Source organism: Glycine soja, chromosome 18 (genome assembly GCF_004193775.1).
Source record: "Glycine soja cultivar W05 chromosome 18, ASM419377v2, whole genome shotgun sequence".
Lineage (NCBI taxonomy): Eukaryota > Viridiplantae > Streptophyta > Magnoliopsida > Fabales > Fabaceae > Glycine > Glycine soja.
The window spans coordinates 39,149,686-39,164,147 of NC_041019.1; the positions used below are offsets into that span (position 1 = coordinate 39,149,686).

A 14,462-nucleotide genomic window follows, 5' to 3' on the forward strand; every position below is an offset into this window, starting at 1 on the left:
CCGTTTTTATCCTCATAAAATTATAATGTGCCATTTTTTGTCTTGGAGCAAGGTTTGCTTGTATTCAAACCTACGATGATGATTTTTTACATTGATTATACATATAACCAATGTAAATGTAACTTTTTCTACATCAGTTATGCATATAACCAGTGTAAAAAAGTTATACACATAGATTCAGATTGCTCTTGGCCAAAAAATGTCATATTATAATTTGGCTTAAATATGTTTTTGATCCTTAATAAATACTCGATTTATGTGTTTGTTTCCTAATAAATTTTTGTTTTGTGTTGAGTCCCTAATAAAATAACACTTTTATTTTTATCCTAGATATTTTGTGTCTCTGATAAATTAAAAAATCTTGTGTTTGCTTCCTAATAAATTAGCAAATTTTGTTTTAGTCTGTATTAACAACAAATGAGAAATATTTATCATGGAGCAAATACAAAATTTGCTAATTTATGAGGGGCTAAAAATAAATGTCAAGGATCAAAAGTAAAATTGTTGTTTTATTAAAGACTCATTGCTAAACAATAATTTATTAGGGAGTAAATCCAAAATCGGATATTTATTAAGGATCAAAAACATATTTAAGCCTTATAATTTTATGAGGATAAAAACAGACGAAAAATTTTACAGGGACAAAATCCGAACTTCACGAATTTTAGAAGGATAAAAAACATATTTGAGCCTAATATTAAACTACACACATACACACTAAGATTTCAATTGAAGTCTCTGGCACTAAGAAAAACAAAGTAACAAATATCAATCCCGTACTTGAAACACAGATCTCCCTAGGAACTTCCATCCCATCCTGACCTCTCATTCTGTGGGTGTGACTTGGTTAAGCATGGACAAAATGAAATAATTTGCCTAACAAATTTAAACTACATGTTTCTCCTTTCATGCTCTCATGGCTAAAGTCAGGCATCTAAACCAATATTGTTCACAGGTTACACCGCAAGTTCTATTATCATCATTTATAAGCCATAAAACAAGTTCATCCTCTAATAAATATATGCAAAAAGAATGAATTAGAGATCAACCCCTAATTAGAAGAAGAAGAAAAAGAAGCTGTGATAAGGAATCACATACTTATTGAATCAACATCCCCAACAACTTCTCTGGCAGCATTTAAAGGCTCAAGTACATTGTCGGTAGGTGCAGAGTCTCTCATCCTTTTCTGAAATATGGTTCCATATCATATGAGTTGCAGATAACCTATAGTTCAGCAAAAGTTCAAAGATAAAAGACTATAATCACACAAAAGGAGAAATAGACAAGTTCCTCAAATTTATCTTCTAGGGAGCATTTATACAAGCGTATATGGATTTATGGAAATGACTTGTGACCTTAGTTATTGTAAGTTTTCTTTAGCTTATTAAAATAAGCTTCATGGAGAACCTAATCCAAATAAACTCGTTTTAACTTGTTTCAGTAAGCTCCAAAGTTAAACTTGTAAATAAGCACTAATTTGATCAGAGCTTATAGAATAAGTTCTTAATTAAATAGTTTACCTAAGAGTTCCCTTAACCATCTTAAGTAGTAAATCTTATAGACTTCCAATTTTGTTCTGCATCATTTTGTTTATTTCAATTAAGTTTAAAGTTTAATCAATCAAATCCTAAAATTTTTAAATTTGGCATCTATGGTATTACATAGACATATCTCTATCAAATGGCTTTACTGGTATGGAGCCCAAGAAAATAGCCTATTAACCATCAATTTATTCAGAGAAACCCAATATAAAAATAACCAATTGAATATTTAAGCTACTAATTTCTATTTTATTTGAAATCTATTTCTTTTGGTTTAACTTATCCTCAACTTTTTTAAATGGCATAAAAATTATCCCAAATGACAGACTAAGCTGAAGTGGGAACCAAGAAAGTGCTTTATCATTCAAAGAAACTGAAAGACAAAAGGTAAGATGCAGAACCTCAATGTTCAACAAGAAAGAAAAGAAATCTGTTTTTCTTGAATTTAACAGATATCTATAGCTTTGGATAAGTAAACCATTAAGATTCACATGCTAATATCAAAATGAAATAGTATCTACATAAACTCAAAACCGATGAAGCATGTAACTCACAGTAGCATCAACCATCCCCCATTTTGTTCCCTAAATCACATACATACCTTCATACTACAGTTTTGACATCCACAACCATAATTTGGTAGCACTGTGATGAAATTATTCTTGCTGTGATAAAAAGATGACATGTGTACAAATATACATAACACTACACCTATAGTAATAGAATTCCTTTTCATTTGGATCAGTTCTGTCTTCATTGGTTTCACTAAAATAAGCTAAGGGTTACCACAGCATTCCTTTGCCTTACAATCATGTGTAAGAAACGAATACTGGTGAATTTTTGTTCATGGCAAATAGACATGGTAGTTGTTAATCACATTTGCAATTCTTTCGGATTTTGAGATATTGAATGCTCTATATTCTAGATTTTTTTCAATTTGTTGTGAATGTAAATTTAGAGAGGGTGAGCTTGAAATAAGTGTAAATATAGAGACATGCTACGAACCTCAGGATTTACAGTGTAACTTACAAATGACCTACTTTCAAGTATCAACAAAGGACCACTAGCAGGAATCAAAACGATCTTTGTATTTTAGATTGATTGAATTTAAAAGTAGTCCATTTTCAACATGCAATGAAGTGCTCTACAGAAATGCACAGACAACATTTTGATGCACATTGAATTTTTCATTTTCAAATTGTACAATTTTTTTTATTTTTAAAAATGGACTAGCATTTACAGGATTCTACTGGAAATTTACTTGATACCAGTGTTATCAACTGCAGATCACAAATATGGTGGAAAGCCAATAATCTGCTATATCATATAACGGATAGCATCATGGATAACTAGAGGAAGTCGCATAGCAGCTGAAATATATGATATATATCGTGAATGCATACAAAAAAAAATTATGCAAATAAAAATAAAATGCACAAAATTTGGCATCATATTAACCCAAATTCAATTAACATAGTCTCTAATGGAGGATATTACTAATTATACCATTGGTTAATTGTTTTTTTTTTTGCACAGCAAAAATCAATATATTATATATGAAATTCAGTACTAGGTGTACTGAAGATACAAAGATAAAAGCAAGACAATTACAGTCTGCATCCCATTAGGAGAGACCGAAGGCAGCCCACAAAAATACAAACCCATCCCCTCTAGGAGAAAACATCCTTTAGATTGGTTGACCAGAAAGTAAAATGCATATTGAAGTCCTTCTCCACACATTTTAGCCAGGACCAGGTGTGGAACAAGGCATCATCCATGACCTTTTCAGGAGTGAACGGCTGGTTCTTGAAAAGCATGGCATTTCTATGATACCAAATGGAGAAGGACAGGGCTAGCCACAAAAATTCCCATCTTTTGTTTGTCATAGCTTTGCTATTCCACTGGGTGAATTGTAAAAAGTGATTCTTTGGATCTATGGAATGAGGACCCACTCTATTAACCCATCTCATTGTCTCCCACCAAAGACTCCTAGTCTTTTCACAGTTGAACATAAGATGATAAATCGATTCTTCTTCATGGTCACATAGAGGACAGTTATAAGACGACATTGTGACCTGTCTCTTTCTGAGATTGTCCCTAGTAGGAAGTCTATTTTTGAAAAATCTCCAAGAAAAAGCACTCACTTTTGGAGGAATTTTCAATTTCCACATACTTTTAAGAACATTGTCTTCACTATCACTATGGTGAGACTCCTGCAGCACTTTGTAGGCAGATTTTGTTGAAAAAATTCCATTAGTATCTGGCTTCCACCAAAGGAAATCTCTGCTGGATTGGTGAATGTGAGTAGAATCGATCTCAGCTAGGAAATCAGCTGCCAAGTGAATTTCATGATCAAAAAAGTCCCTTCTCCATGATAACTTCCATTCCCACCTACCCTCCACAAAATCTCCATAGAATTGATTGATGAATTCTGCTGTTTACTTATTAAATATAATTGGGGATATTTTCCTTGGAGATTACAGTTGTCCTCCATCCATTTATCCTTCCAGAAACTGATACTGGACCCCCTTCCCACCCTCCATTTTAAATTATCAATAAAACAGTCATTGTGTTGCTGCTGAAAGATGCTATTCAAATCCTGCCACCATTGGGAAGTGAAGTTCCTCCTTCCACCAGAAATCAACTCCTTCCACCCACCATACTTAGAGATTAAAATTCTAGACCAAGGTTGGTCATGATTATTAGCCAGCTGCCACCCCCATTTGCCAAGTAAAGCTTCATTAAATAAAGATAGGTCTTTAATCCCTAGACCCCCTTTGTTCTTAGGAAGAAAAACTTTGTCCCACTTCACCCAAGGAATCTTGTTGGCCTCTTGGTGACCTCCCCACAGAAAATTTCTCTGGATGGAGACAATTTTGCACCACTTTTTTGGGGATCCTAAAGAAGGATAGAAGGTAGATAGGTAAGGCTGAGAAGACAGAATTAATAAGGGTGATTCTGCCCCCTATTGATAGAGTTCCTTGCTTCCATTTTGCAAGTTTGACTTCAAAATTCCTTACAATAGGCTGCCACACAATCCAGCTCTTAGAGGACACCCCAACTGGAATTCCAAGGTAAATAAAAGGAAAATCCATAGTACTGCAGTTAAGGAATTGGGCAGCTTCCCTACACCAGCTTACAGATTTACCCAAACAACCAAAGTGACTTTTAGAGTAATTTATCTTGAGGCCAGATGCCTCCTCAAAGCACCTCATAACACATTTTAAGGTTCTAACATTATGCTTAGTAGCATCTCCAAAAAACAGGCTATCATCAGCATATTGGAGGATGTTCACTTCTTCTTTTAAGGATCCCACTATGTAGCTTCTGAACAGATTCTTGGACACAGCTGACCTCATCAAACCTGTGAGACCTTCCGCTACAATATTGAAGAGGAAAGGTGCAAGGGGATCACCTTGCCTTAGACCTCTCTTAGGGGTAAACTCCTTAGATGGACTCCCATTAACTAAAATGGATATGGTTGCAGTAGTTAGACAACCATTTATCCATTTCCTCCACCTTTCACAAAATCCCATCCTCATGAGCATGTAGTCAAGAAAACCCCAAGAAACCGAGTCATATGCCTTTTCAAAGTCCGCTTTGAAGACCATGCAGGGTTTACTTCTAGATTTGGCCTCAGCTATAGCCTCATTGGCAATTAAGACACCATGAAGAATGTGTCTCCCCTTCATAAAAGTCGTTTGCCTTTCATCTATAAGGTGAGGTAATACAACAGCCAACCTCTTGGCCAAAACTTTTGCCACAATTTTATAGACACACCCTATAAGGGAGATGGGTCTATAATCATTGAAATATTGGGGGTCATTAATCTTTGGAATGAGGGCTATAAAGGAAGCATTAGTTCCTTTTGGAAAGGATCCATTGATATAGAATTCATCCATGAATCTCATGATGTCTATTTTAAAAAATCTCCCAAAAGTGTTTAATGAAATTAAAATTCAAGCCATCCGGGCCAGGGCTTTTGTCCCCCCCACAATCCCAAACTGCAGATTTGATCTTCAATTCATTAAATCTGGACACTAGGCTTTCTTTGTCTCTTAGATCCAGAGAGGAGAAGTAAACACCATCCAGTGTTGGCCTGTTAGAACATTCCTCCAGAAATCTGTCTTTGAAATAAATGACAGCTGCATTTTTAACCCTACAAGGTTCATGAATCCACACATCATCCATGAAAATACTTGGTATAGCATTTTTTCTTCTTCTATGGTTGATCAATCTGTGAAAATACGTAGAGTTGTTGTCCCCTTCTTTTAGCCATTTAACTCTAGCCTTTTGTCTCAACATAGATTCATATGCATAAGCTGCCTCCCACAATTGGACTTGAAGAGATTTCTTAAGAGTGACTTCCACTTGGGATAGAGGTCTGTCATTTATATCATTCTCCAAAGCATTCAGCTCCTTTTTAATCATAATAACTTTTCTAGCATTAGCTTCACCATTTGTTAAACTCCACTGCTTTATGCACTGTTTGAGGAGTTTTATTTTATGATTCAGAACATATCCTCCCCATCCTGGAGGATGATAATTGTCCCATTGCTGCTGAACTAGTTGCTGAAAACCCTTGTCCTTCAACCACCAATCCATAACCTTGAAAGGTTTTGGCCCCCAATCTATGTTCTTTGACTTCAACAAGATGGGGCAGTGGTATGAAAAGTCTCTGTCAAGCACATACTGTGTAGAGTCAGGCCACTGCAGCAGCCAATCATCTGATATAAGGAACCTGTCCAGTCTACTCATAGCACTGCCATTAGGTCTGCACCAAGTGAATCTTCTCCCAACAGACCTAACATCCTCTAAGTTCATGTCTGAAATCCAAGCATTGAATTCAGAAATGCTAGGATCCACACTTACAGACTGGGCTGAGCTCACCCTCTCATCTTGGTGTCTTATAGAATTGAAGTCACCTAATACACACCACATGGCTGCTTGTGAAGCTGTCTTCAACTGCAGGATCTCTTCCCATTGCTGCCTCTTTCTTTGAAGTTCACAGGGTGCATAGACATTGATTATGGAAACCCTTTTGTTGTCCTTAATCCACTTCCCTTCCAACAAAATAAACCCATTCCCTACTACCTTTCTGTCTACTATATAAGAGTCATTGTTCCATATACATAAGAGGCCACCAGCAAAACTAGTTGCAGGAGCAAACTCCGAGGAAACATTACAGTCAGCCCATAAATACTGACATAGTTTTCTATCAATAGACTCCATTTTTGTTTCTTGGATGCAAAGAACATCAAGATTGTTAGTCAAAGTGAGCTTTCTAATGGCTGACCTTTTAACAGCCCCACCCAAGCCTCTAGAATTAAAGGTTAAAATATTCATGAGGCAAGAGTATTCCTTCCCATCATAGCTGGTGAAGCTACCACATCCTCACTAAAGTGACCATCAAAAGTCAAACCCAAGTGTCTAGCTATTTCATGGTGGAAAACCTCCTCATCCTCTGCAAGAGCATTGGTGAAACTGGTTGAAGAAATAGGGCTGAGACAGGTCTGGGTCTGAGGTGTAACGACATCAGCTGGGTGCACCCCCCCTGACACATCATCTTCCCTATAGATGAGGCCACTGTCTGCAATGTCCAGAGGTGATGACTTATTGTCATTCCTACTGGTCTCAGCAATCTTTGTGTGGCCCGAATACCTACTTCCTGCACCCACCTTTTTTCTAGAGTACACCTTGAGGTTATGGGTAGTTTCTTCTCCAATTGATTCTGGGCCTTTAATATTCAGGCCCAAATTCTGCATTACCCCTTCTGGCCCCCTATTGTGAATGCTATTATTCAAACCGTGACTCACTTTAGTTGGGGAATTTAAACTTGTATTGACCGCAGGACATAGAACTGGAGTAATATCCTCTGGGCTATATTGAAGGACCCTAAGGTCAGCGCCTTTGACTATGTCATCTTCCTTGGGGCCAGCGTCTTCTTTTTCCTCAATCGGCAATGTCTTCTGAGCAAGGGAAGAGATCCTACGAGCCTCCATTCCGCTTCCATGCAAAGGCTCTGTGAGAGGACCGTTGAAGACCTCCTGTCGCGTGGCGCAGTGTAGCAAGCTCATAGCAGGAAGCGGCTCCCGCTGGTGAAGTGACACGTCTCCATCAGAGGAGACCTCGGAATCTGCACACCATAGATTGATGTCGTTGATCCACCTTCGCCTCCGCTTGTCCTTCCTGTATTCCGACGAGGCTCCGTTAGGGACGCAAGTAATGGAATCTTTGTCGGAATCCTCCATTACCGTCGTGAACGGTGATGGCGGAAAAGTCTCTAACTCCGGCCGCCACCCTCATTTTCCGATAGGTCGAGCTACCTCCTCCCTCAGAAACAAGTGATGCTCATTGTCATTAACCATAGCCATCATCGATTTGGAGAAGATTGGTTTCTCCTTTGTGTGAATCAGAATCCGCGCGACATCAAGCCTCGAACGGTCGGCTGTCTCCTCGTCGAGTTCAACAATCTCTCCAAATGTCGAAAGCAAGGTCTGAAAGTGCTCTGTGTCCCATATCTCCAGGGGAACACCCCAGATATGAATCCATATCAGCATGAATTCAGTCTTCATCTCTGGCGTCCATTTCTGGATTGAAAAAATGGTTGACTCTCCGTTGGATTGTTCTCTACGGTTGAGTTTGTCTGCTTTAGCCTCGTCCATATCTTGAAGGATAATGGTGTCGTCCCCCCAGTATGATACCTTCACATCCATACCTACCATCTCCTAAACCTCATCCACCGCCTTCTCAAACATACCTCTATTTTTTAAACGGCCCACCCAGAGATTATCCAACCAACTAGTTTTGTCCTTCCCAGTTTGAATAACTACGGAAACGTCAGAAACTTCTGGTCCCTTCTTCCCCATCAAAGGCATCGTAATCTCCTTCTTTTTCATCTTATGGTCGTGCTTGACAGCTTCAGCGTACGATTTCATACTAGTGGAGGTCGTACTGTTGATTCTGGCTTGTTTGGGTTCCATAGGATTCATGGATACCTTCCTTACTCGAACCACTTCACCCCCTGTTCTTCCCACTTCCCTTTTACCTCCTCTCTGAAACTTGGGTTTGTTGACAAACAACTTCTTCCCTTCTATGTAGATTTTGTTATCCAGTTGTCTCTCCAACCAACCTGCGTCCTCCACGCCTTTGAAGCGGACGAAACCATAACGTTGACCCTGTTTATTCTTTGATTGAGGTATAAACACCTCCCACACTTTTCCCCACTCCTGGAATAGATTCCAGAGGTAAGTTTCATTCATAGAGTCTGGGAAATGAGAGAAATAAAAGGATGTTATGTCCTTATTATTTCTCCATGATAGAGCTCTGTGTTTCTCTCCTATCAGATGAGCGTGAGTAACATTTTGTGTTGCATCAAAATTAATTCCTAGTCTCTAATGCATAATTTCCACCTACAAAAGTTGTTCAAGCAAGGCATAATGTATGAAAAACACAACACCTGATACTAAAGATACTTGATTTGACCATGAACCTTTAAAAACATGAGACTCTCAAAAGTACAAGAAAATATTTGCATTGGATTGGTCAAGGCTCCAATCACCAGGATTAGATATTAGCAAGCTGGAGAGTTCAGATTATTGTCAGCTCTATGTCATAACATAAATCAGTCATAATCTTTGTTTCACTTCCTTTCAATATGGCATGAGCAAAATACTTTTTAAAAAAAGTATAAAATGTGTAGTAGTCACTAGTCAGTCAGTAAAGCCTCTTGTTTGGGATATAAGAAAAACTGCTCAGGATTTAAAACTAAAACATATAAAATATATAAGAAACTAAGAAAGATAAAAACAAAAAACAAGGAAATATAAACTCAGCTCACTTTTTCACTAGAAGGAACAGATTGTACGAAGGCTGAAGGATTCAATCTTACTTCTGACGCTGATAGAGGTTCAGATATTCCAGTGCTTTTAACCTATGAAGAAAGAACCTATCAGTAAATCTTTACATCATGCAAAAGAGTATGAATAAGACTTGTGAATTGTACAACAAAATACTGCAGTGGCACTAAATTTATGTGTGACCTTGCTGGCATATGACTTCACATCAACCCCATCAGCAACAGAAGGACTTCCAAACTTTGTTAGCTTCATTGCTTCTCTAGAATGCAATAGCTGTAAATAGAACAAGGGAGTATTAGTTGTGCAATTGAGCAATAATTCTTAAATGTGATTTCATACAAATGTGGGATACATAATCCTAATAATACCATACTTTCAAAATGTCCGGATCATTCCAAGGTCCCTTATCAGATCTAAGACACCCTCCATCATTTGGGCACGAACAACTGCCGTCGAGGAAATCTGGAAGTTGGCTGTTGAAAAAAAGACAAAAAAAGGAATGCTCACATGATAGGCATTATAATAGACATAGAAGCCCTTAATTAACTGGGGCAGTACAAACATAAACACAAACCTTGTGTCTATAATCTGTAACAGTCTGCTCTGAAACTTGTTGCCTAAAACCTGTAGATTCAGCATGAATCATTTATACAATGCTTGTTCCTTTCTAAAGAGAAAAGATACAAAGAAAAATAGATAAATTCATGTATTTTGGCTGTGGTCATTGGATCAAGAAAACCTTTTGCAGTATTCCATAGTAGCTTGAACCCACTACCAGTATTAACAATGAACATTTGGTTTAATGTTTGAAAAGAAAATGAGCAACTTAAGAAGTGCACAATGACTGTATACCTAAATTACCTATGGCAACCTTGTTTTTGCAGTAGGGGTTACTGAGCATGCTATGATTTAAGTATTATCATTGTATTATTGTATTTGTAGGAAGTATGTTAGGATGGCATTGTGGGTTCATTGAACACAATTGCAATTTGTATCCCTAATTCAGGTTCCAGACCTAAATCCTACATGCAGTTGAGTTCATGTACATGCATGCACCCTGTGAACATATTGCACGATAATATGCATGTTTAAGGAAATAAAAGAAAAAACAAATAAAAACTGAACTTTGGAGGAAAAGAAAAGAATATGCAGAAGCACCCACATACAGAGGCCTACTCAGTACTAAATTCACCTTCCTCTGTCATGAATAGCTTGCCTCCTTTTTTCTCTCCATTTACAAACAAACATAAACTTGTTTACTTTTCTTTCTTTCTTTTAAGAATTTTCCTTAAAAGATCTCAGAATCAAATTCTTAAGTTGAGAATGTCACTTTAAAGATCACTAAACCAAAAAAAAAAGAAAAAAAGAAAAAAGGAAGTGCATGAACTATGATTTGTTCATCAAGATAGATTCAAGTTCTTATAACATTTACTTACCTCAGGGTAGTTATCACCATCAATTTTTTTGCATACGCATAACAAGATCATGTGCAACTTTGCTAAAGCTGACCCAATTCTGCAAAATATACCAAGTAATAAAACGTTTAGACTTCTTCATGATGCTATTTTAATTATTCAGATATGTTGTTGTAAGCATAGAATTTACCACTCTATGCACATCAAGTATTGTTGTTGTTTTATCTATATGCCTCTTTGCTGCAATAGAACATGCTGGGAATTTCTCTTTAAACATTTTCTCAAATCCCTGAACATGATATTTTAAAAATCGATCAACTATCGTGACACTCATCAACTTGTTGGGTTCAACTTTGCGAAGTCTTTCAATATAAACCGGTTGGCCCTCTTTGCCCACACCATGGTAGCCATGAGGATAATAACAGTGTACCTCTTCATACTCCTTATATACAAATTCTTACATATTATTTATCACAAAACTCATGATTCAGTAATTGAAAGATTATAGTGATTCATGATCAAACAAATAATGTTGGAAAATCTTCCAAAAGGGATATATGCAGGGTTTCTCCTCTCTAGAATTACACACTATGGGTGGCTGTTAGTTCAAAACTCTGCTAAGCTCCTTCAATCTTTCTACAACAATTAGTATACAATGGCTTCTTTAAAAAGTAAAAGGTGTAAACAACCAATTACCAAACTTTACCTGTAAAATAGAATCTACTCCATACTCCTTCCTCCAATGCAACATATCTGCCCACATCTGGACTTTTTTATCAATGTCGAACTTTCTGGCTTTCAGAAACCTGCAGCATGAAAACATCACCAGCCTTTAATATACTGCAAGTCTAAAAATATTTCTTTTGTACAACATGTCTAGAAAAATACATATTTTAATTTTTGCCAGAAGTTGTAGGGAAAAAAGGTTTCAAACATCAAAGAATGGCAATTTAGACGAACAATCCTTTAATAGCGCATTTACTGAATCTCTGTAATGAACATCAATAATAATCAAATATCGGGATCTCTATTGAAAAGATAAAGAATACTTCAAAGAAAGAAAAATCATGTAAATTATTGAGGAAGAAGCTACAAAATGCCACTCCAGACAATGTTTTAGATGCACTTTGCATGATTAATATTCCTCAATTAAGGTAAAATAGAAACTGCACTTCTGGCAGATAAATCAACATTTAACAGGATATGAACAACATAGACCATAATATTCCATTTATTTAACACCTCTAAAGCAATAACATTGAGCAGTTAAAAGAGAAAAAGCACACAAATAGAAAAGAAACTTCTATGACAAATTCATTTACCTCAGCATTTCATGATAATCATCATGGGAATTTGGAAGCAGATCTCTTGTAAGTAGCACCTGACGAAATGAATTCACAGATTTTTCCTCGTTAGCATCGCGGACATCTTCTATGAAAATTGAAGCAAAGTCACTATTTGCTACACGTGTATTACGCTTCCTGAGACTATAAGCGAGTCTGGTTGAAGCAGTCATTGCTTTTCTCCTAAGAGATCTAGTTCGAGACTTTCGCCACTCATCCTCAGAGGTTTCAGGCTCAAAACATCTACCCCTCTCATCTTCTTGAGCTAATACTTCTTCTCCTAAACCCATAGAAATCAATAGTCAATACCTAAACCACAGTCCTAAAAACACAACCAAAATAACAAAAATATGTTCCCAAAATCAACATCTCAACGCCACACAGGACTACAACTTTGTACCTGGCATTCTATTCAAGACAAGCAATTTGCACCTAGATTGCCTCTGCACCAAGGGAAAAACAAGAACCACCTTTAATAACAACAAATCCAACCCAGGATCAAGAATACTCACTAGCTAAGCCATTACAACCTTTATCAAGCATTCATGTATAACACAATTAATCTAATTATTCAAATGGATTAAATTAGGGAACAAAATCCAAAAAAAAAAATCCAAAATAAAAAACTAACCCAAGTTTACAGGTCAATCAACAAACTAAACCCTTTACCCTCCAAACAACAAGACTAATATTGGATTACAACATCACTCAGATTACCCCTGCATCAAGGAAAAACAAAGAACAACAATCCCAAACTTTAGGGAATCTAGAACTTTCCACATATGAGACTTATACTAGAAGAAATCCATAAAAAACACGATTGTGCAGCTGAATCCGTTCCCCAAATGATCAAAACCCAAAACCATAGATCAATCAATAAAGAAGAGGAAAGAAAACATTAACACCAAGAAAGAAAAGGACCTACATTTGACAACAACAAAAGCAATTTCGAGAGAATCCAATAAAACAACATCAGAACCAAACAAAACAAAAAAAAAATCTTAATTTTAAATCGAAACACCACAACCAAGCTGGATCAATGGAATCCCGAAAAGGAAAAAGTCAGAACCGAAGAATCATAGATCAATCAACAAACGAATCAATCGAGGCGGATTTCCGATCGTAAGAGAGACAAGGAACGACATTGCATTCATTCACATACCCGAATCTAAACGACGTCGGTTAAACGATAAATAACAACGATACAGATGAGGAGAGTGAGAGAGGAAAAAGGCAAAGTGGGTATCGCTTTCTGTGTGAGATCGAAAAAATGGAACGTACCGAAACCCGTACGGAGTCGTAGACAGAGACAGAGACACGCAAAGAGAGAAGGGAATGTAGGAAGTAGGAACAAACATCGTTATCAAAAGCGTTAGGAGTGGCGTGCAAGATTTAAAGGCTAAATTCACTAGAAATTACCCTTACCTTTCGTTAAGTTATCATGTATTAGTCATGAGAGTGAACACTAAATAAAAACGATTGCAATATAAATATATACATGAAGAGCTGGGTTATTAAAAAAAAAGTACCTCCATTGAACCATAAGAGAATGGGTTTTTGTTCTGGTTTGTGAGTGGCCTCGAAAAACAAATAGAACAGTGCTCTTCCTTGAGTTTCATTGATAGTGATATAACCACCATATTGTTGAACTTCACCGGAGGCAGCGCAGGTAATCCATGCACTCTATCAGCTTCTTGCTCTGCCAGTATCTCCTGGCTAAGGTAACTAGCTACTGAAGGCTTTGCCACACCTAACGCTTCTATCGTCAAACAAACAAAAAGCAGAAGATGAAGATTGAGAAAAACTGAACACAAAGCCATAACTGATATATATCTCCGGTGTAGGTGTGCGATATATATCCATGCATTGAATTGGCTAACGGCCAAACCAAATACGCCAAATACAGTGATTCAAAAAGCATTCAAATGCCTAAGCTGCGTCACATTTTAGTAAGTTGCAGATGTGATCATTACAATGCAGCAACATTAATATAGAGTTGCATGCTAAAGTAATCAAAATCAAAATCTGGTATATTTGCTCAGAAATATTTCTAGCCTTGTAGGAGAATTTGTAGAAGATAGGAATGAGAAAACCCTAAGGTTTATACAGTAAATAATAACACAAGAGTCTCAAGATAGAGAATGAAGCTTCATTGTAAGAACTGTGGATAGCACCTGTAGCAGATGACGAGAGTGATGAGCAAAATGACGGCGACAACGATGAAGTCTATTTCGTTGAAGCCTTTGGGAAGAGACGGCACTGTGAGGCGCCATTTGGTGGAGGAGATTCCGATTGTGGTGCCAA

At 37.1% G+C, this 14,462-nt stretch overlaps 1 pseudogene; it reads right to left on the reverse strand.

Moving 5' to 3' along the window:
* Positions 1-1,090: 1,090 nt before the first annotated feature.
* LOC114397236 lies at positions 1,091-13,463 on the reverse strand (annotated as a pseudogene).
* Positions 13,464-14,462: the final 999 nt, after the last annotated feature.